The 22,531-nt window shown below is 40.2% G+C and overlaps 1 long non-coding RNA gene across 2 annotated transcripts in view; it reads left to right on the top strand.

Moving 5' to 3' along the window:
* The window catches only part of LOC122972584, a 96,376-nt gene that overhangs the window by 59,259 nt on the left and 14,586 nt on the right, over positions 1–22,531 (top strand). For both annotated transcript variants that reach the window (XR_006399781.1, XR_006399779.1), the window contains exon 4: positions 10,272–10,407. This is a non-coding gene — a long non-coding RNA (uncharacterized LOC122972584). The remainder of the gene's footprint in view (positions 1–10,271; positions 10,408–22,531) is intronic.

The following is a 22,531-nucleotide window of genomic DNA, read 5'->3' as shown; positions in this document are numbered from 1 at the left end:
AGACACATCAGACAACAACAATCTCCATTGATGAGATATTTGTCTCAGACAACACTGTATAGGATCATTTCTGTTCTTGGTAATGTCATTTTGAATTGTGGCAGTTTCTGCTTTCCGTGGGGTAAAGTGTATTTAGTGGTGAGAGCAAGCAGCTCGTATTGTTATACTTTTCTAACACGAATAATTCTAGAGAATTAGGTTATAGTGAAATTGTGCTCTCTGGTGATCTCCAGAACTCCCCCATAGCCCCTGGGTGTCCCTAGACTCCACTTTGAAAACCCCTAACATCGCTGTCATAGACGTGCATACCTCTGTAAAGACTACAGTCATTTAAATGTGTTATTTTTAATAGAAGAAAATGTTTAGAACATTTTATTCTGCATCTGGATCCAGATCTACATCAAATTACTTATATTGGTAGGCAATTATTTGTTCTTTTTGTATCCCAGTAAGTGCAGTCGTACATGAGAAATAGTCATAATGTCCCAAAGAAATGCTGTATAGGATCTCACCGTGTTTTGAAATATATAAAAATCCTGGATTTTGATCTGCACCAGAATTGAATTACTTGTTTCTTGGCTGATGGCCTGTTGATCCACCAAATTTCATTAAAATCTGTGAAGTAATTTTTCAGATATCCTGTTAATAAACATGATACACAAACTTACACATAGGACCAACCTCCTTGGGGTAATAAAGGGTCTTGAATAAGTATGATTTGTCAACATCCCTTTACTTCCTCTATACATGTGGCGATCACATGCCATTTTCATGTGTATCTTGTGCAGTTATCAATTCAATTTGTGTTAACCGCAACACATGCTTCAGTTAATATAACATGCAAAGATTTATAGCAACTCTGTAACTGTGTTGTCACAGAATCCACTCAAATGTGTTGAAAGTGCTACATCTTTTTTAAGAGTGTGCCACTGGTTATCTTCTTAACTCTTCAGAAATCTAATTTCTCTCTGGGCAAGCATTTAAATGCCTAATGACTGATAAGTGCAGCTTGGACTGTGTGTGTGTGGTTCCTCCTTCAGCTGGAATGAGATAAGAAACTTTGCTGAGCCTTTCTTTTTTTTTTTTTTTTTGTTCCCTTTCCCGTTGTGGGGCAGCGATAACTCCCCGGCTCTTCATTCGCTGTTTATTTGGCATCATTATGTGTAATCGGCCTAATAGAATATGTCAGGGCTAATACGCAGAGGTTTGGCATGATGAAGCTGCTTTCTTCCTTTTGTGGAGGTGGCCTTTGCAGAATGACATCCATCGCAGATGAATCTTCGGAGTAAATAGAGGGTTTCATGTTGCAAAATGAGAGTATTGATGCCATCCTACATGCCCTGTAGCCAAAACTGAGAAAAGAGGAATGGTGAGAGAAAGAGAAAGGGAGACAGAGAGAAAGGAATATCCAGGAAAAATACTATTGCTATGGCTAAGCCAGGAATAATGACTTTATTGAATTTGACTGTGGTGCATTACAGTCTTGCATTCTTGAATGATTGACTTCTCTCTTTTAATGTTTTCTTTTCTCCTTCTTATTTTCTCTTCCCCTCTGAGACATTCATCTTTGGACACACAGAGACATAAAAATAATGTTTCTCAGAGGCGATCAGCAATTGACCTTGGGGTTTTTTCGCTATGCTTCAGCTCCAACAGAAATTGTACTCCACTAATTGTGTATAAAAATGTACTTTGAACTCAGTGGGGAACTTTAACTTGATTTGTGCCCACAACTGATGCCTTGGCACTCTGGGTTCATGATTTATGTGTCAGTGTTTTGAATATACACTTTTTATTCAGTTGTTTCATGTCCCCGACACAAGTACAGTAGCTCATCAAAATCCAGCTCCGTTGCCATCTCCAAAGGCGATGCCTCTGCTTGAATAGTTTAAAGAGAAAGTGCACTATATTCAGTTACAATGCCCCTTTCTTTGGTGATTGAAATTATTCACGCATACACAAACGCACAGGATGCTCTCGCAAAACACCGATGTCCACGCTCACCGTCACAGACGTACGCACATTTCCCGCACACTCACGCATAAAAGCGCAATATAATGCCGCACATCTTACGCTCAGTCCCCTGACACACACACACATTCACTCACATCCAGGCAGAGTCCCTTAACCGTGACATCCAGGACCGTGCTATAATTACAAGGCAGATGAACACATGGCGACAAAGCGGTCTCGGGAGGGGAGCGGAGCAGAGCAGAGCGGCAGAGGTAATGATCTCTGGAACAAAGAAGCAGACCTGGGAGAACAGGTTCAGGAGTCAGCCACAGGGCCACACGACACCACAGGCATGACCTTGGAGAACTTTCTGGAACACTCGAGATTCTCTCTGCGGCTCACCGTGTGCAACGTGTGTTCATGTTTATGTGCGAAATGTGTGCTGCGAGTGAAGCTTGTGTGTCTGCTCGTGACTGTGTGCGCGCGTGTGTGTGTGTGTGTGGGGTTGTGTGCGAGCGTGTTGCGTTCAAAGGCAGACGTGTCCTCGGGGGAGGAAAACCCTAGAAATTGGTTATTGTATCACTGAGGCTATTTACCTATTTTGGGGATTAACATATTTAATTCCCCTTCTTAATCCCGTTGGAGTTAATGCCCTCGCATTTCCAATTATCTGACTAAGTGTAACGCAGAGGGAGTCAGAGCTTCTTCTCTTGCCTGTAACTGGGTTTAGCATGCAGGTCGCAGAGCTGTAGCTACAGTGTGTGGTGTCTTCAAAGACAACTTGTTTACGCAATGGTTTAATTGACTTACCAGACTGACTTACTTTGTATTCTGACATTTTTAAAAATCATAACTTTATTTAACCTGGCATGAATGAGGTGCGATTAAAGAATGAAGATCAAATTCTTATTTTTAATGGTCCTCCTGCATGTTAATGGGAGACAGATACAGTATATAGAGTGTAGTTGCTGCTGTGATCCAGTTTCTGGCACTTCAGAATGCAGTATGCTGTTTGATGATGCTTCAGGCCTTTATGTCTCGAACAGAAACAGCTCTAGAAACCTAAGTGTGTTTGAAAATCCCTGGCCTCCAAGATCATATTCCTCACTTTGTTTTAGGTAAATGAACAGCAACAGCGGCTGCAAAGCTCATAATTAACAGGAGTATTTGGTGTTTGGTGATTCTGTTTGAATGTTGTAAAAAGAGGTCATTATCAAAGACTTTTGTGAGATGTAACAGTATGGTTTAATCAAAGATCAACTGCTTCAATCCACAAGAATTTGCAATTACAGTCTGACCTATAGCGATGCCTGCTGCTTGATCTTTTTTTCCCCCCCTGCTTGTATGAATGTCCAGCACAAACACATATCAGTGGTTTCATGCCAGAGTGAGATAGGCACCGACTGAAGAGAATTACAAATACTTCCAAGAAAATTGTTGCAGACATGAAAGAGAAACTATGGGACATTTCTGAAGTTCTTCCTGTTCTTGAGACGTTAGCTCACTGAAGAATGACATGAGGAGCTATTAGCATTGAGTAATCCATATGAGGTAACTTCTTTTCCTTCAAAACTGTAGTCAATCTTCTATGCAAGTTTTCAAATATCAAGACAGCATTTTCTCTTTCCTTCTTCCCAGTCAGTCAGTGATGTTTGTTTCAGAATGAAGTTTCAATGAGATCTACCTCATGTGGCTGGTTCCCAAAGCTAGGTTGAGTCACACACGCACACACACACACACACACACACACACACACACACACACACACCACGCACAAACACACAGAATCACACATGAATATGGACCAAAAATATCTAGACGGAATATTTATAGATGTAAATAGCCAAAGCGCAGGCAAACCGATTGCAGACTCCTGCACGTGCAAACACATACACTATGCCCTCTCTGAGGATGTAATCACATGGGTCAGTCTGCTCAGTGTCAGTTCCCAGACTGGCTGGAAAACAGAGGAAGCATGGCTTTTAGCAGCCTGCGCTTTAAAAGCCTACAACTCCGTCTGCCCGTTTGACTGACTGATGTTCTCATTTGTTGCGATTTCTCACAAATCACAGCTTACAACTGTGGAGAAACCGACCCAGTCTCACAGCAGTTTGTGAAATAATCATGAAATTTACTCTATAGATTCATGTAAATGGACACCAGTTTTCCATTTTTAGTTTTAAACTAATGTATTTCAATTGGGAGTATCTTTCCATGTTTTTTCTCTGTCAGTTAGGACTCAGGAACACAGAAGCTATTTTGTTTTACTTTAACTGCTACATTACTCAACATTTAATGAGATTTATCCTTGTTTTTACTTTATTTTAATTTAATCAGTAGCCTATAGTCAATGGTCTGGATCAGTCCAGTGGGTGGACAGGAGGACCCATCCGGAAGTATTTTCCTCACTCTGTTAAGGTTTTCTTTTAATGATATCTTTGTCCTTGATAACTCAACAATACAATAGCTTAATGTTATGGCCATGCGCCTTAATTATTTTTAGTTGGATTCTGAGAAATAAAGGGTTTTTTTGTCAGTTTTTGATAGCAGACTGAGGAAGAGCATTGTGTTGTGGGCAGACTTGGTGCATTCGACTACTGTTTTGGGTTGTCTGCTGTTGTTTCTCTGTTAAGAAAAGGCGTTTCATAGCCTGTGATCGTAAAAATGGGAAGTTGCACATTTAATTTTATATTTCCAAAGAATATTTGGAGTCTTCCTCAATTAATATTGAGCCACGTTATCCAATAAAACACTTCAACGTTGAAATACATTAGTTTGAAAGTTGTGCTGAGTGTCACGAAAACAATGGAAAATTCATTTCCATGTACACAAATCTAAAGATTAAATTTTGTGACTATTTCACATAGCGTGTTAAGCCAAACATGAACACACATGGAATAATAGTACAACGTAAGTGCTATTTGTATGTTGTCTAGGCATGTGCAAATATGAGTAATGTGTGTGTAATGAAGCTGTTGTGTGTGCTGTTCCTGACCACATGTGATGGCATTTGCCCGTGCGTCACCTCGTAAATTCACTTCCTCAGAAAATGAGCAAGAGTTGAATAAAGCACCTCCTAAACGTGCAGCAGTATGTGACCCTTTTTATGCGCCGCAGCCGCCAATGATGAATGTATTCTTCATTAATCCTATAATTACGCAAAGGCTGCACAGAGCAAAGTTGTGAACCTTTAAGATGTTTTTTTACGCTCTCGCTCACTCACCGTAATTGCTGTGTGCCTGTTTCTGCATGCCGAGCGCACACGGACAGCATGTGCATCTGTCAAGTCCGATTTAAGTCCCAAAGTTCTGCATCATTTAGGATACATTTTGTTTAAAATATCCCATGCGAAAAAATGAATGAAATGAAAAATGTCAAGTTTGATCTAAAACATGCTCGTGCTGTCTTTTTCTTCTTTTTTTTTTTTACATCTGTGAATCTGGAAAGCAAGGGACATTTAGAGACACTTTGTCTCAGCCAATATCAAAAGGCTATTCAGTGCCTTAGCCATTACCCATAAGCACTCTATTGTAGATGAAGACGCTCCCTGTCACAAGACTCCAGTCCACTGGCACCATCTACAGAACCGCCGTCCTGCAAACAAACCATTAATGAATGCATCAGATTCATAGATGTAACATAAAACGCCATGACATACCAACTCATGGCATGTTGGCGTGATTCTCATGTGCATGAATGTGTGTATGAGTTGTGTTTGAGTAGAGAAAGCCGCTTGAGTTGTTGTCGTGCAGAAGCCATGTTGTGGGTTGACAAAACAAGTGATAAAATCTCAAACTCAGTCATGTTGACTATCAAAATGTATCTGCCCTCAGCAATATAAGTGTACATATCTGAACTATGACTAACACTGTGGCATCCAACAAGTGCTAAACATGTTCTATTATTGCTACTGATATTGTTTAATCCATTTAAAATTACACTCAATGTCACGTAAGGTTTTATGAACAGCTATGCAGCCTCACTATCATCATATACATTCTAGGAATGTGAATCTCCATCACTGTGACTGATGCGATACGCATCTCGATTCATTGCCAACAATCCAATTACATTTAAGGTACATATGAAGCAACTACCATTGTGATGCAGTGTGATTTGACATGATTTGATTCAAGACAATGCAATTTGACATGATGTGAATGAATGATGCAACTCAGTAAGAATCTCATTTATGATGTTTCTTCTTGTCCTCTAAAAACACACTTGGACCTTTCACAAATAGGCCTTTTCACAAGTCCTTTGTAGTGTAGTGTTCTCATGTTGGTTTACATGCATATGCTCTGTGAGGACAGGAGACAGGAGAACCGGATCTGTGCTCTTGGTACTTGAACAGTGATAATCATCAGAGATCTACCTTTCCAGTGCATTGGAAAGGTCAGGAACATTATGCATTGTAATGCATTGTATTATGTAACAGAACAGTTTGAAGCAAATGGTACACAGGCTAATAAGCTATCGAAAGATCATAAAAAGAGGTCAGGGCATTAGCTGACGGCAGCAAATGACGTACTGAATGTGAAATATGAAAAATGAAAAAAATAAATAAATCTAATGGTGCCACCGTCCACGCCTATGCTTAAAATAACTTTCTGAAACCGAAAAAAAGGACTTTATTTTCTCCTGGAACTCATAAAAATATTGTAATATCTATCATAAAAATACACAAATTATAGTGGTTCTGTGCAATTACCATTTGTTGAGTTCAGTCAAAATAATAACATAAGTTAATATAATTAAGTTAACATAAGTAAATAGCCTTTTCCTAAATTCTTGAAAAGAATTAAAATACCATTTTTAAATCCAACAGCTGTCTAATTTTATAACAACTCTTGATTCAATCTTGATTCTGTCAGTAAAAAAAAAAAAGAAGAGAATGAACCACATTATTTACAAGGAGACACACAGCCAAGTCACTCTGGACAAATTCTCCTGCCTCCCCTCCACATAAAGATCTCTTTATCTGCCCTCTGGAGTGACAAGGCCAATCCAGCATCTCTCCTCTCCATCAGGACTTGTTGTGCTACTTCAACTCATTCCTGAAAAAGAAAAGCCCCAGTCTTTCATTCGACAAGTTTGGGTCTTCCTCCTCCTCCTCCCTCTCCTCCTCTGCTCCTCTCCCCCCTTTCCCGTACTCCATTCTGTGGTGACAATCCGGTCATTATACCATCTTCACCCTGTCTGCAAACCCCCCTACCTCACCCCACACTTCTGCGCTGCCCTCCGTCCTTTCCTATCACCCCTCCCCTTTCGCTGAGCTACTATGAGCTATATTACTTTGACCCCGGCCCATCAATCTGCTTCAATTGGATAATGATCTGTAATCACGTTCTTTCAGGGGAGTCTATAAAACGAGCCGGGGCCTCAGCACCCCTCCTGAGAGGGCTCCTTCTGTTCCCTCAACTCCCCCCCCACCCCCCGCCCTCCACATTTGATCCAGGCGCTTCTCCTTTCAGCTTTCAGGCCCCCACTAAATACCCTCGCACATGGGCAGCCGCTGCAGCCGGCGGTGGGCCTTGTAAAGAGAGAGGAGGGGGGGGGGGGGGGGGGGGGGGGGGGATTGATGGCTCCGCTGTTGATTTTTCATGGCCCCCACTCTCCAATGGAAAGGGGCTAAGAGGGACAAGGTGGAGCCCAGCAGGAGGGAGCAAGGGACACAGGAGGAGGAGAAGGAAGGAGAAGGGGTGTTTAAAGCCAGGCTCAGCTCCTACCTAAGACAGGGCCCCCCCGCCACTCACATTAAAGCTGACCCTCCATTAGGTCGTTTTGTACGACAGGCTTGTAATCGATAGAGCCTTATAACTGAACAGGAGGAACGGAGAGGGGTGGGGCTAGACAGCGTTGGGGTGAGTGTGGGGGCACTGGGCGTCATGGGTGTCAAGGAAGGAGTAGGAGGAGAAGGATAAAGAGAGAGATTAGGGTAAGGTTGATGGACAGGGAGAAAGAGGCAATGAATGAATAAGTAAATGAATGAAGTGGAATGGAAGGCAAATTAAGCCATGAGCTTCGCCTCTTCCCACCCTGTATGAGGCTCTTTTCTTCAGCTAAATTGGGTTTCAAGACGAAAATAATCCTAACATGAGAAAAAAGTTTAAATCAAAATTGGGCTTGCAGATAAGAATCTCAAAGAAAAAACACTGGCTAATAATGATCTAGTACCAAATTTCACGTTTTTTTATTTTTTTCACTGACTTTCCTCTTCAGTTTGTTTGGAGAGGGAAATGACTTAATGTGTGTTACTGTATGAGATCTTAAGTGGTGTTATCACATGCGGAGATAAGATCTGAAGGGGGAGAGCGAACACAAGGGGCTGTTTTCACAGCATATTGCACATTTCCAAGTCAAAACTGACCCGGCGCGCCACCTCAGTTAACAGTTATCAATTGTTCTGTGGGGCTTCCATTGTGGGCCGGTGGCGGGCAAGCTGCGTCTCCCTTCGTGTAAAACACACGTGCACATTTTGAGCACAGTTCAGGAGGCGAGTGGAGCAGCTTGACCGCAATTTAAAACGCCATCAGTTCAGCAGGGGCTTTTGTGTAATCTCTTCTGCGCTCTTGAATATACATAAAAAGGCTGTGGAGTTTTAAGGGCTATACAATAAATTGATGAATGGAGTATTTTCTCTCTCTCTCTCTCTCTCTCTCTCTTCCTCAATCTCTCAATCTCTCTCTCTCTCTCCCTCTATGAAGTGAGGGGCCCGTCTTGTATATCATTATTCCCTCCACCCATTCTTTTGCAAGTTTAGGGCTCTTACATGTGGAGCATATGCCTATTGAAAGGGTGGCACCACGCAAGGCAGGCACAGATGGAGTCACCCTCCCCGTCAATAGGCGGACAATGGAAAATGGAAATCAAAGTTAAAGGGGTGCATCCAGCCCCATTTAGCCCACACAAAAGGTGCTTGTAGGAGGCAGGGCATGTGGGACGAACGGAGGCGAAGGGGAGGGAGCGACGGGGTGGAGGAACATGTCGCAGGCCATAAGAGTCCATCCTCAGCTGGCCCCTCCATCACTGAGGTGATAGAGACATGCTGACACCGCGCTAGACACCCCAGTCTTGTTACTTTTAACTCCCTGTCGCACCGGTTGATGAACTGTGCTGAGTGATAATTGAATTCGTGTATTTGTTTTTAATGCCTGGGCTTAAAGCGAGGTTTCTCACCTAAAATTGCGTCTAACACTTTACAATATTAAATAAAAATGTAACAAAAAGCACCCCAGATGGCCTTTCTCCATTTCCTTAAGGTCGGAGAAACGCTGACGTGGTGTTTTAAAGCCCCGGATGGACTTGAATGGAGATAAACTTTTTTTTTTTACAGCAAACAGTTACTTTTTACAAGACGTGCTAAGAGAGCGCAGATTGCTACGACTGACAGGATCTTATCTCATGGTTTAACAGCAAATGGATACTGAAATCCATTTGATCTCATATAAGCTGCATATGATGATGCTGATTTATTATTCTATTTATTATTGATTGCTGTTGCTAGTTTGGGGCTAACCACTGGAAGTCTACTGTGTCATGCAACTGAGAATCCATTTTTCCTGACTTTTTCAACACTTAAGAATCATCAGTGTTTGTGTCAATGCTACATATTAAACTGTCACAGTGTTGGCACAGATGTCTTTGTTTGTTTATCTTCTAGTATCATGCACAATGGCGACCTAATAGTAAATAAAAGCATTAATAGAGGAAGTGAAATGCAGCGGAGGAGGAAGTGGTGAGCGGTCCATCCTGTTGTGGCGGAGGATGCTTGCTTTGAACGCAGCTCTGATGTGACCTATAAAACAGTATGCGTTGTTTTAAGAGACAGTGATTTCACTCTCGTTAAAGATAACTACACTCTACTGTACACGAGTGCACGACACCTCTGAGTTTAATGGCACAGTTACTGTATCCTCTCCTGGCATGTGTGCTCATTTAAAAAAAAAAAAAAAGCATCTATTTGAGGAGCAGGTGGATCTCATTCACCGAAATTATTTATGACTTTGCAGGATTATTTTATGTTATTTGTTTGTCTTTAATGTGCTTTGAACTAAGCTTTAATTGCAAAGTATGTTCAGAATGAAACAATGTGAGTCATTGTTACAATATGGAAGTCAAGGAACATCAAATGTGGAATAGCTACTCTACACTTCAAAGATTCCACAAAACACATCTTATAATTAAAAATGTCCATATTTCAAGACCTACAGAGGCAGATTTTTTCTGTAGTTTTCACATTTCATTTGATATTTGAAGTCTTCATGTATTGTGTTTGAATGACAATAATCCTTAATTTCTTAATCTTTTTGTGTCAGTGCTGCTGACAGTGGGGTGTTGGCGTCTGGACAGGCTGAAAGATGGCAGGCCATAATGAACCTTGGTCCGACCTTTGACCTCCCACCCCCGACAACATCAGCAGCTGAGGGCTGCCACAGAGGATCTGCTTGTGTGGTATGGCACACACACACACACACACGCAAACACATCCAAGTTGCCCTCCCCTATTCTTAAACTCTCATGGTTTCATCTGTTAGCTTATCTGAGTATTCAGTTTACTGCAGTTAGAGTGAATTCCCCTCAGATGCCCTCTATTTTTCAATCTGTAGTGTGGTGTATGTGCCCATCCAGGGGGCACGACATGGTTGCTGATGCGTAATACCATCTGACATAATTGTGCTGTCAATCTACAATATCTCTAATGCATGAATAACTCATGACTGCAAGTGTGATATCTGCTGTCTTTGCCTCAAATGAGATTTTTGTTTCCATATCATGCCCATTTTGTATCTATTTTACCTCATTTGCAACTGAATATATCCATACCAATAAAAACAGAATATGATAATCCCCTCTACTGTAAAATATGGCAAATGTGTACATGCTGTACAGTACTGAATATTTCTAATATAACCATAACAAAATGTTAAATACTATTAAAACCTGATAGATATTATATTTAGCTCAAGAAAATATTTGTACATTGCAGTTAACTGATAGTTTCAGCATGATATGGTGAATGTATTAAAACTGTATTCATGTATACGTTTCCATACAGTTGAGAAAATTGGCAGTCATTAATTTAACCTTATAAAAGGGATATAAATTGAATGATAAATGACAAATTAACATTCATGATCAGTTTTTATAGCTTAGTTTTCACAGGAATCAGATACTGTCTCAAAATACTGACTGTCTTTTAAGATATATAGAAGCAAAATAGAACTAAAGGAAAGGCATGTGGGATATTTTCGCCACATGTCTGACAAGCATTATGTCATATGAGCTAGCTAACTGTAGCTTGCGACATTATGATTGCCGCGTGACTATACAGAATCTGTGCTGGTTTGATTTGTCCTACAATGGCCGGGATGCACCTCTTTACTCTCATTAGTCTCCAGTGTTTCTCATGCTGCCGGATAATTCTATCTGTTGCAGACATCAGCAGAGACAGACAGCTGATTTAGGTAGACAACGTACAAATGAGGCCTCATGCTCACTGTCCAGCCCAGCTGAGGTAAAACTGCCCTAAACAAGTGCCCTTCTTTTACCTCACCTTATCTTCCCTCAGCCAGCCTTTACTTTCCTACCGAATATGCATCCAATTATGATGACTGGGTTCTGTGGAACAGACTGACCACAGAGCATCTCGAAAGACCTAATAATTGCGTGTTGTGTTTGCACATGTATCTGTGTGAGTGTGCTTGTGTCTTCCACCTCATTGATCCCTACAGACATTTCCGGAGCACAAATAAACAACCACTAGACTCGCCTCAGTCTGGACAGCATGAAGGATAAGCCTTGGCTGTTAAACGATCAGCATGTTATTATTTTAATAGCCTGACAATGATTGCTCCAGTGCCTGGTATAAATTACACAACATAACGAGACATTGCTTTGTATTATGATGGGCCCCATTTAGTAAAAGCTACAGATGTAGACACTGGAAGTGGAAGACAAACATTTCACAGTGAGATTATCAAAGAAATTATTTTAGGAATTCAGTTTTGATCCTCCACAAATGTCAACATGTGCAAAAAATCTGGCATTACAACATGGAGACATCCCTAAGGACCGCACCTTATTTATTATTATACAATTACAATATACAATTATTTATTCTAAAAATATTTATGCATTCTTATGAATAGTACTGTGATTCAGGTTCTTTCTGTTCTAAACTGATCATGTGAAGCCCAAGAAATCATACTTTGAAATGGATTTTGTAAGAGTTTAGAGAAAAACATTCAATTGCAGTTGGAAAACTGGACTTGTTGCTGAACCAGAAGACAGTCAGTCTTCTGGTTTAAAGATTGGGAATTTTTTTCATTTCGAGTATATAGATAATGCAGTAGAGAAACACTCCATAACACACACACACACACACACACACACACACACACACACACACACATGGTATGCCAGAACTGTTGAAGCCAAGCCTCTGCAATAATTGACTAATTGATCCAGCTTGTAGTGGGTCCAGCCCGCCTCCTCTCAATGACTTCTCCAATCAATCCAGACTCTCGTCCGAAATGACACGTCCCGTAACAAATTACAGCTAATGAAATAACCATCAGAATGTCATTACATGGGCGGGCCACAGCATTATTACCCAGCATGGCTCTATAGTGTGTGTGTATGTGTGTGTGTGTGTGTGTGTAAGAGAGAAAGAGGTTATGTGAGTGTTGATAAACAGCCGTGGCCATGCTGTTATTATCCCACATGCTATTTAGCACCTGAGTCGCTCTGTGTGACCGACAGGCCTGATGAAGGATCTCTGTCATCTCTGCCTTCACGTCTTTTGGTCAAATCTGTAAAAAGTGGTAATCGACACTTTATTAAGATTACTTTTTTTCATACTAGATTACAGATATTTATACACACTTTTGAAATACTGATAATTTCTCCAAAAACTTGGATCCATGTCTCCTGGAGCTCACACTCACTTAGTTTGTTCCCATTACCAGACCCTTTCGCTTGCACCAAAAATCTCATTTAGCCTCCTCTATCTCATGTACCATCGATGTCCCTCTGACAAGAGACCACCGTGGCAGCCCGCGCTCTCCACGTGAGTCCAGCCATTCTCCTTCCATTCTGCAGCCAAATCTATCGCTTTTCTCCCGTTGCCTTCCTCCTCCATCTCCTCCTCCACCACCTCTTCTACCATTCCAGAGCTGACGGCAGATGGTGTTTTAATAAAGTCCAGTAGGAATAGGACTGTGAGTAAACAATGCAGCACATGCCAACTCAGTAATTGCTGGGCACTATTACAACCCCTGTGTCTGGCAAGGGAGGGTAGGATGAGAGGCAGAGAGGATAAAAAAAGAGACGATGAGGCAGGCACACGGTGAGAGGACAAATCAGAAATGAAAAAATAAGAGAACGAGAGAACGAGGGAAAACCAGAAAAGGGAAAAACAAAAGATGCAGGGGGAAAAAAGGGGGTTTAGAGGGGGCGGACAGCATACACACATATACACCTAGCAGCTGGAGCCAGAAAAGCGCAGCTGGTGAAGGTGCAGGGAGGCCACAGGGAGGAGGGGGCTGAGCAGAGCTGCGATGGGCTGGGCTGGTCTAGGCTGTGCTGGACTGGGCTGGCCTAGGCTAGCGGGTGCAGTGCTGGGCCTACAGCCTCCAGGCTATAGGCTCCAAGCCCAGTCTCTGAGTCCCAGGCCCTGCTTTGTGGTCTCTACTGCTGACACAACGCCAATGCAGTCCCCCGTCAAACCCCGAGTCAATGGTCAGACACATTCTGGAGGAGGTGGACTCAAGCAAGACCAAAGTTAAAACTCCCGTTCCATGTAACTCCCATGTCTCTCCTCAATATAGTGCAATAATATTTATATATTGTAAATATATGAGAAGAAATTCATACATGACCTTATACTCATATGTTATACTCTTTTTACCTATTTTAATGTACCCTGACTCTTGAAAAGCAACAGACAAAGCAGATGTAGGACAAAGTGTGCCAACTGTGTAAAAGGAAGTTCAGTATATTTTGCACAAAGCAAGAGTCCTTACACATGCACACCTTGCCATCTGATCCCTTTTTCATTGAGCCTTCATCACATAAGAGAGCGGTCCTTACAAGTCTGCAGAGAGCTTTCCCATGATTAGGCCTATTGCCTCCAGGGGTGTCAGTCAGAAGCCATCTCTCCACAGGTCTGACAGCTCGGCTACCTTACGTCACACACCTGTTTGGCTCAGGTATTCTAAAAGAAAATATGTGAACCGATAGAGAACAAAGAAATGCGAGGAACAGCATCAGGTCTGTAAGTTGTTTAAACATCTAAAACACCAAAACGACTCATCAAAAGCATCCCCCGGACACGAAAAGTAGACGAAGGTAATGCAATAACATTTCGCTTGTACCTTGGTAAAACTTGATGAAGCATCTCCCACAGCTATATACTTAGTGGCTCTCATCAAAGACAATTAAAGAAAATGACTTTTATTTTAAAGCTGAGGTTAAATGACCAGTCTCCTTAACCTTGAAGTTCACCGTCCGCATGAATATTGAATGATTCTTAACCTTCTGTTCTAATGCTAATTGAAGCAGAGGGGGGATATTACATATTTGTAATTAGGGGCTGTTGGATAGGGCTTAAGCTCTGAGCCTCATTAGCTTAATCATGAGGACTCTATCAATTATGCAGGTGGAGGTATGGTGGTGATTTGAGAAAATTTCAGCTCTGTAGAAAACTTTTCCCCCCTGGAGTAATTATATTGAAGAATTCCTCTTGGACCTTGTCATTAATTCAAATCCCGGTGAGGGCACTTTTTTCCTGTGGAAGGGGGTATATGTGAATATAAGCGATAGTGGATGAGTTTGACTCGAGCATCGCTGTGTCTCCTATTGATGGATAATCTAAGGCAAGGCCGAGTTATATGAAGCTAATCCATATGGAAGCTAACACAAACACAGTGCCCGAGGACATCACCCAAATACAACATCAAACGGCCTCCTGACAGGTTTGCTGATGAGCACAAACAAGGCTTCGTGTCGAAACACAACTTCTCTCCTATGACATCTTGAACTTCTGTCCAACCAAGTCTTCTCACATACTTTCAGGCCTTGAGAATTTGCCTTTTCACCCTCAAGGCAACAAGGTAGAGAGACAGAAAGAGTGAAAGACGGAGAACTCGGGCAGCTCAGAGAGAGTGAAATATGAGCTACAGCTCCTCGCTTACTCCTGCAACAAGATGTCTTCACCATAAGGACCGTCCCCACGGACCTGCCATATTTATTTGAGCACGGAGTGGTCATACACAACCACACAGTACTCCTATCCTGCACTCCAAACTTCTGTCAGGCCTCACCTCAGACATCATCCTTACATCCAGTTTGCCAGCAGGTTTGGGTTCACACCATTAATCTTGAGCGAGAACGCGGGAGAGGAGATGGCGAAGGGGATTTCGTGTGAGGTGGAAAAGGTGGGAAAGTGGGTCAGAGGACTCAGACCGAAGCGAAGGCAGCTGCCCCTTCAGCACCTCAGTCTTCCTCCAGAATCGTCCACATCGCCCCTGTTCCCTCTGTGGAGTATGGAGGTGACAGTTGGTGAGGGACCTTTGAGAGGCTTGCAGATTGGCTCTGATGCTACTGTACTAGCCAGGTCCTGCATGTAAAAATGTTTCTAAGAATAGGAACACTGCTTTGGAGCACTCTCTGTGGGCAGGTCAAGTGAACTATAGAGGTTTAAATGGTCTCAGACGTAGACAACTATTCTAAGATACGTATGTCATACTTACTTACTGACGTACTTGAGCCTTTTTATTCCCAACAGACGCGACTGACCAATCGGTACTTTTTCCCTCTGCTCTGTACCATCTGACATTTGACTTTCTCCCATGTAGAGGGTTGCACAGATGTTTTGAATTTAGTAAAAAGCTAAGCGTAAAATAAAATCCAGCTAGTCAGCAAACATTTTGAATAAGATGAAGAATATGATGAAAGGTACCCAACTTGAAAACCTGTGAAAATAGTACCAAAACTCAATCATTGCTATATGCATTGTATGGGTGCTAAATTATTTCATTACTTCAGCTCAAACTATGTCCAAGGCTGCAATATAAATTTGCACTTTATATTGACAATTAATAGCGCACATTTTGTGTAATATAGTAATGAATGTAAAGGCTTGCGTGAGTGAAGACTGTAGGAGTTCAAATGCTCCTGAAGAGTTCTTCATTCACAAGAACATATTCATTTACTTAAAGTTTACCATTTACTACACTTCCCCTCATTCTCCAAATGAACTCATATAACACTATCTTTTAACACAGAGAAGCGGTGTTTCCATGTCAAGGTGGCTAGAAAATATATAGCCATAAATGTATTAAAATATTGCTTTTTACCCCCCATCTATCATGAGTGCAATTTCATGGGTCGCCTTTTTAAAAATTAATTTCATTCTTTGACCTGTTACGAGTGGAAGCGCTAACATGGGTAGGCTTTGAGTTAAATTGCACTTGTGACTTCATGGATCACATTTTCAATTACCTTCGAACACTGCGCATAGTGAGAGAGAGAGGGAGAGAGAAAGAGAGAGAGAGCATGACTGTGAAAGCAGCATGCGCCAACAACAACAACTTTATTTACTGGGACAAGTGGTATGGAAAAGTGAGATTTAATGAGCTATGTTCAACAGCAAGAAGGTAATATAGTACAAGCGGAAGTCTCTGACAGACAATGATATGGTAGTTGATGGACTGTTTAGTGTCTGCTGTGGCAAATCTGAACTGGAGTGAGCCTTAACACAAGAATAAAATAAAAAACAGTTTGCTTAAGTTTGTATTGACACATGTACCATATTTATTGACACTTACTGCCATTATGATGGTAACATACAAGATGACAATTATGTGCTGTTTTACCTCATCATGCTGTGTGTTTTGTTTGACAGTGTTCTGTTTAAAGTTTTTATATTGGAATGAGTAATAGATTAGCAACTTGTACAGGCTGTACCCTGACTCTCACTAATTGCATGCTGGGATAGGTTCCCACTTGGATTGTGGATGAATCTTGTCTTCCACTACAGAAAAAAATGTATTTAGTTTATATTTGACTACTGGATTTCAAGGCAACATCACCTCAAGGTCCTCTGGATAAACAGATATACACAAACATACTAGTACATACCCACTTGACCGGGCATTTGTGTCAAAATACTAAAAAAAATCCAGAGAGCATACCATCTTTGACTTTGCTGTAAACACTGAGCTGAAAGAATATCCCACGTACCTTCATCATGTGAAATAGTGTAACAAACAAATGTTTTGGTTTTTTTTAATGGTATGTGCAGGGCTGGTTTGTGTCATCCTACAGTGTGTCCTTAGCAAGGAAATTCTGTCTCTATGAAATCCAGATGGATACCAGCCTATTCATTTCGTGACTTTGTAAATATTAACAGTAAAGACCCTAATTTATTGTGGATTAGTGTCAGTGGGGGACATCATGTCCCTGTTCTAAGGTAAATAGTGAATATTAGCAATAGTACAGACTCAGTTTGTACAAAGATTGTTTTCTCAAGGATTAAGAGCTCTCTACAGGCTGTATAGTTACGCTACATTGTCATAAGGTAAATCCACTAAAATTTCTATTACAGGGGCTTTACCTCAGAGATGGCCCCATTAACATTATACATTTTAAGCTGTTACTATGGCTTGCCAGTCATCCCCTATATAGTTATATATTTTTGAAAGATTACCCTAGGGGTATTTATGTGTGATTAAATGCTAAACAGTGACAGTAACAGGGAATACAAAAGCTTAAGTCAAAAAACCGCAGTGTTGCAAGCGGAGACAAAATGTACCCCAGTCTTTACCAGCACACCCCTAAATGCAAATTCTGTATATTATTACTTAACGGATCCCAAAAATTTGCAGTTACAAGCTCAAACAAAAGTACCATGTATATATGAGAAGCTTCAGAGGTGTATTTTGTCAAAGTTAAAGGATAAGGAGAGACAAGGATTCCACCAATAAGGGTTCAGAACTGTGTCGTATAATTACAGGGCTCAATCATTGAGGTAAGCCGAAAAGCTAATATTGACTTACCACATAACCTTTCAACTGGTTAATTCCCTTCTGTGCTTTCGGAAGAGGTGAAAACGTAGCCGCCTCTTTCCTGAGGGTGAACTGTCTTCACAGGCATTAGAGAAGAAAAAGGAAGAAAAGTCGCTCAGTGATAGATATGAGAGCGCATCTAGATCCCTTCATGCCATGTCAACCACATCCTGAGGTGAAGAGGACACAATGAATGATTAAGTGGGAGTGCCTTGCAACTTTGTAATGTCAGTGCTATCTTCTTTGTAAAAATGTATAAATATTTAGTTAGCCAAAAAGCAATTTTGATGGTATGCTTGCAAAGCCTTACAAACGGTGAATTAATTTTTATACTTTCTAAGATTTTTCTTTTAGCAACAGTCAGTTATGCCATTACAATCTTAACTGCTTCCCAAACAAGCATGAATTACCAGTTGGAGTTAAGAAATTTGTGAATTAGTGAATCAAACACTCCTGCTCTTGATGTTTCTATATTTTAAACATAATCAGTAATGGCCTTCATTTAATAATTTATTACCTAAAATAGAAGCTTAGTGTTTTGGAAAACAACTCCTCAGTTGTTGCTAACCTTGTCTTGTCATCATGGCATGGCTGTTGTCAATGCCAACCCAGCTACAGTATGAGCTCAGAGGCTCTGCCATGTGGATGTAATTTCACCAGGAAGATTTTTTTTCTACCGCAAATCAAATAAAAGATTCAGCTTTGAGGGTAGAAAATAAACCCAGAACTGATCTGCATTACACCGAAACAAACAAGAGTGAAGTAAGAAAACGAGAGAGACAAAATCTGAATGTAATGGTTGTGGAGCTATACACATTTCCTTTGATTACAAGGTATTAGTGTCATCCATGGGCCCATTGGCAGGAAAGGCTGGGCTGTTCACCACATTGGAACAAACACAAACGTCAATGTCTATTAATTCAGTTATAATCATATTTGAATGGATCCTCACTGCTCTGCCATATCAGTCTTTCTCCCTGCAGTTTTGAATGAGTGCACTCAGGGATTCTTGAATCACAGTGAAACCACACAACTGGATTGTGTTTGTTGAACATATGTTTAGAGGGGAAAGTTTTCTACAATGCTGATTGCATTAACAAAATCCTAAATTGACAGGATTGACAGTGAAGAGACAGCAATCATATCACAGAGGAAATCAGTTTCAGAAAGCCCAATTTCAAAACACAGAGGGCAATTATGCTGCATGTTAAAGTGTGAGGTAATCATATCAGACCAGATTAAGTTACATGTTATATTGCAAAATCACTTGCTTCTTAATGATTATATGGAGATGTGTTGAGGTTGCCATTTCATCTTCTTGATTGTGATAGTGATTGATTGTGTTTGTCAACCAAGATATGTCTTTGCAGTCAGCCTGAAAAAAAAAAAAATAGTGTTGAGTTTTTGGGATTTTAGGGAGTGGGATAAGTTAAGCACATAGCTGTTTAATTTGTAATGGACTTCATTAATTATAAATATTGTGATTCTGATTTCCAAATGTAGGACTCCAGTTACAGAATAATATCGCATAGATTTAGCCACATGTACAGTATGGCTTTAATACAGAGGGAGTCCATTATATTGTTGAATTAGACTTTACTTTATTCATCATCCCATCTTGATAAGAGCTTTGGGTCTATAGAATTAAGACAAGCTTTATTCAAACATTCATTCAAAAAATCTTGCTTTCTGTGTCATGAATTTTACAAAAGCCTTTTGAGAAAAACATGACTAAAGCCCACAAGTACTAAGATCTAACAAATGATACAGTACATTTTTTTGTACAAATATTTTTTAACTTGTGTCTGAAATTCATTGTAAAATCATCCGTGTCTAACTCAAGCGTAATTGGTCCTATTGAGATTCACCAGGTTGTGTGAGGTCCCAATGGGTTGTGGCATTAATGTCAAGGGCTATCACGGGTTCCTGTAGAAAGAGTTTGAGAAATTGTTTCCATGTATTATGAGCAAAAGGCACATGTGTTTTTCATTAGAAGGACAGTCTGTTGAGTAGACCTTTGGCTGTCTGAGGATTTGAACTGCCATACTCATCTCCAATCATTACACTGGGGATAGTAAAGAGAAAAAAAGAAAAAAAACAAAAAAAAACTTCAGAGCTGGGTGTCAAAGTTGATTCGGGAAGGCCATTTTTCAGCCATGACAAAATACCACTTTGCAAAATGGAGACCATGGGTGCACTCAAATAAATGTCGTTCAGCGGTGTTGACAAATCGTTTGAGTAGTGGCATGCGATGCCACAAAGGCATTGCTGAAGCACTGCAGCGTAGCCTCTGTGTAGACTCCCACTCCCACCCATCCTCCCAATTAATCAGGCTTATCTTCACCTCCATCACTGCTGTCAGTCACACTGGAAAACGCTTTCACTGGTGAGTGTATGTATGTGTGTGTGTAAAGTGGAATGAGAGATAGAGCATACATCTATGAGCTCACGTACATCTATGTGTGGGACCAGTATAGTTGGTATGTGTGTGTGCAGGCAGGCAAAGCATTGAACATCTGTCTCAGTTCCATCCACTAGGCCGGACAGACCAGTAATGCATTTCTTCGCCCCTGTGCAAAGGCTTTAAAACTGTATCACTTAAACTTCCTGCAGCCATGCTCATTGTAAAGACCCAATGAAAAACTGACAATCTTGTAGCCATTGTTGTGTGTGATCAATAAATTTATACCCTAAATAACAGAAATAGTTTATAATGTATAACGTTTGGACTTGCTAGCCTTACAGGCTAAGTACAAACATCAGTGTGTAATAAACCAAAAAAACAAACAAACAAAAAACATATGTCATAGTTCACTGAAGAAACGGAATTCAATTGTATTAAAGTGAAATGTGAAATGTATAACAAATCAATTCCAGGTTCTTTTAAGTTCTAATTAGTCTTGATTTTTTGGTTAGATTTTATTTCTGTGATGAAAATCCTGAAACGATTTAACAGCATTAAATAAGGAAATGCCTTAATACTAAATTATAATAAAACCTACATTTTATTATTTTCTCTTTCTATGGAGATAGATATTCATATATCTGCCAAACATTGTCTTCTCTTATACATTTTTCTTTTTTTAAACATGAAAATATCCCAAAAATTGAATAAAATAAAAGGACTGATTTCAAGATACTGTATATACATTGACACATATATCTATACATACCCATGTATCCATACACACGTTTGTTTTCCCCAAGTATAATACCTTAAAGGTAAGTGGAAATTCTACCCTCAATGTTTTCTCCATACATTTCTTTAGCTCCTGCCAGTAAAGGCTAATAGAGGGGCAATCCCAGAAGACATGGAAGTGATCGGCTTTATTTGCTCCGCATAATCTCCAGCACCTTGTATCTTGATATTTTTCTGTGCCGGTGTTATAGAAAAATGTTGTCATATTTTTCCATCTGTATTCACTTAAAGATAAGGAGCAAGTTGTTTTCCACTGTTGTTCATCAATCTTTTTCCCATTCATCCACTGATAACACAATATTAGCCTCTTTCTCCCACTTCTCTTTTATATATAGTGTATCATTTCCTTTTCCACAAATTTTCCACTCCTGTATATAATTTTGAGATTAAATTCCTACTTGAATCTGATTTATATGCTGAGGTAAACATTTCAATAATTTCTAACTAGTTAGTTTCTAACTAATTTCTACCTAGCCCATCTAGATTCTCCCTTCTTATTGTTTGTTCGAAGTAATGTGTCAGTTGCAAGTATCTATAAAAGTCATGATTGGTTAAGCCATATTTATCCTTTAATTCTTGAAAGTTTTTGATTTCCTTCTTCTTTAGGAGCTCCCAGTATATTGTAGGCCCTCTTTCCCAAGTTTTAAACTTCTTATCTGTTCTATTTAGTATAAATTCTGAGTCATATGCAATCCATTGTAATACCCTACTATGTGCTTTCAGGCTATTCTTTGTGATTATTTCGAACTGGATCTTAGAAGATATGCCCAACCATGGATTCATCTCTTCTCTAAGTTTTCTTAGTTAATTATCACCATTTATAGTCTCTATAGGAACACCATCGGTTGTACTACCTTCAATTTCTTTATTTCTTTCCATCTTGCTGAGTAGGAAGGACTGCACTGTGTTTTTATTTCTGTGGCTTGATAATAGCTCTTTAATCAAGGTAATTTCTCCCTTAATTTCTCAAAGTCCTGTACCTTGTCCTCAGTCTTGTTGCTTGCCAAATGTATCTCAAAATCATTTTAAACCCATTCCATGAAATCTTTGTCTGTTACCTCCACTGGCAGAGTCTGGAACAGGTATAGTAACCTTGGAAGTATATTCATTTTAATCACCTCAACTCTTGAGGTGATGCTCATAATAGGAATTAGACTCCACCTTCCAATATCAGATTTTATTCTAGAGAGTAATGGGTTGTAAATGATGGAGTTTAATTTTGATACTTTGATACTTCATTTATTTCAGTTCCCACTATATTCCATATCTTACTCTGGTAGTTTGGTGTGGCCTGTGTCTGTGTCTTTTG

This window comes from Thunnus albacares, chromosome 21 (assembly GCF_914725855.1).
Source record: "Thunnus albacares chromosome 21, fThuAlb1.1, whole genome shotgun sequence".
Taxonomy (NCBI): domain Eukaryota; kingdom Metazoa; phylum Chordata; class Actinopteri; order Scombriformes; family Scombridae; genus Thunnus; species Thunnus albacares.
Note: the sequence above shows the minus strand (reverse complement) of the source record. Positions and strands in the feature narration are given on the sequence as shown.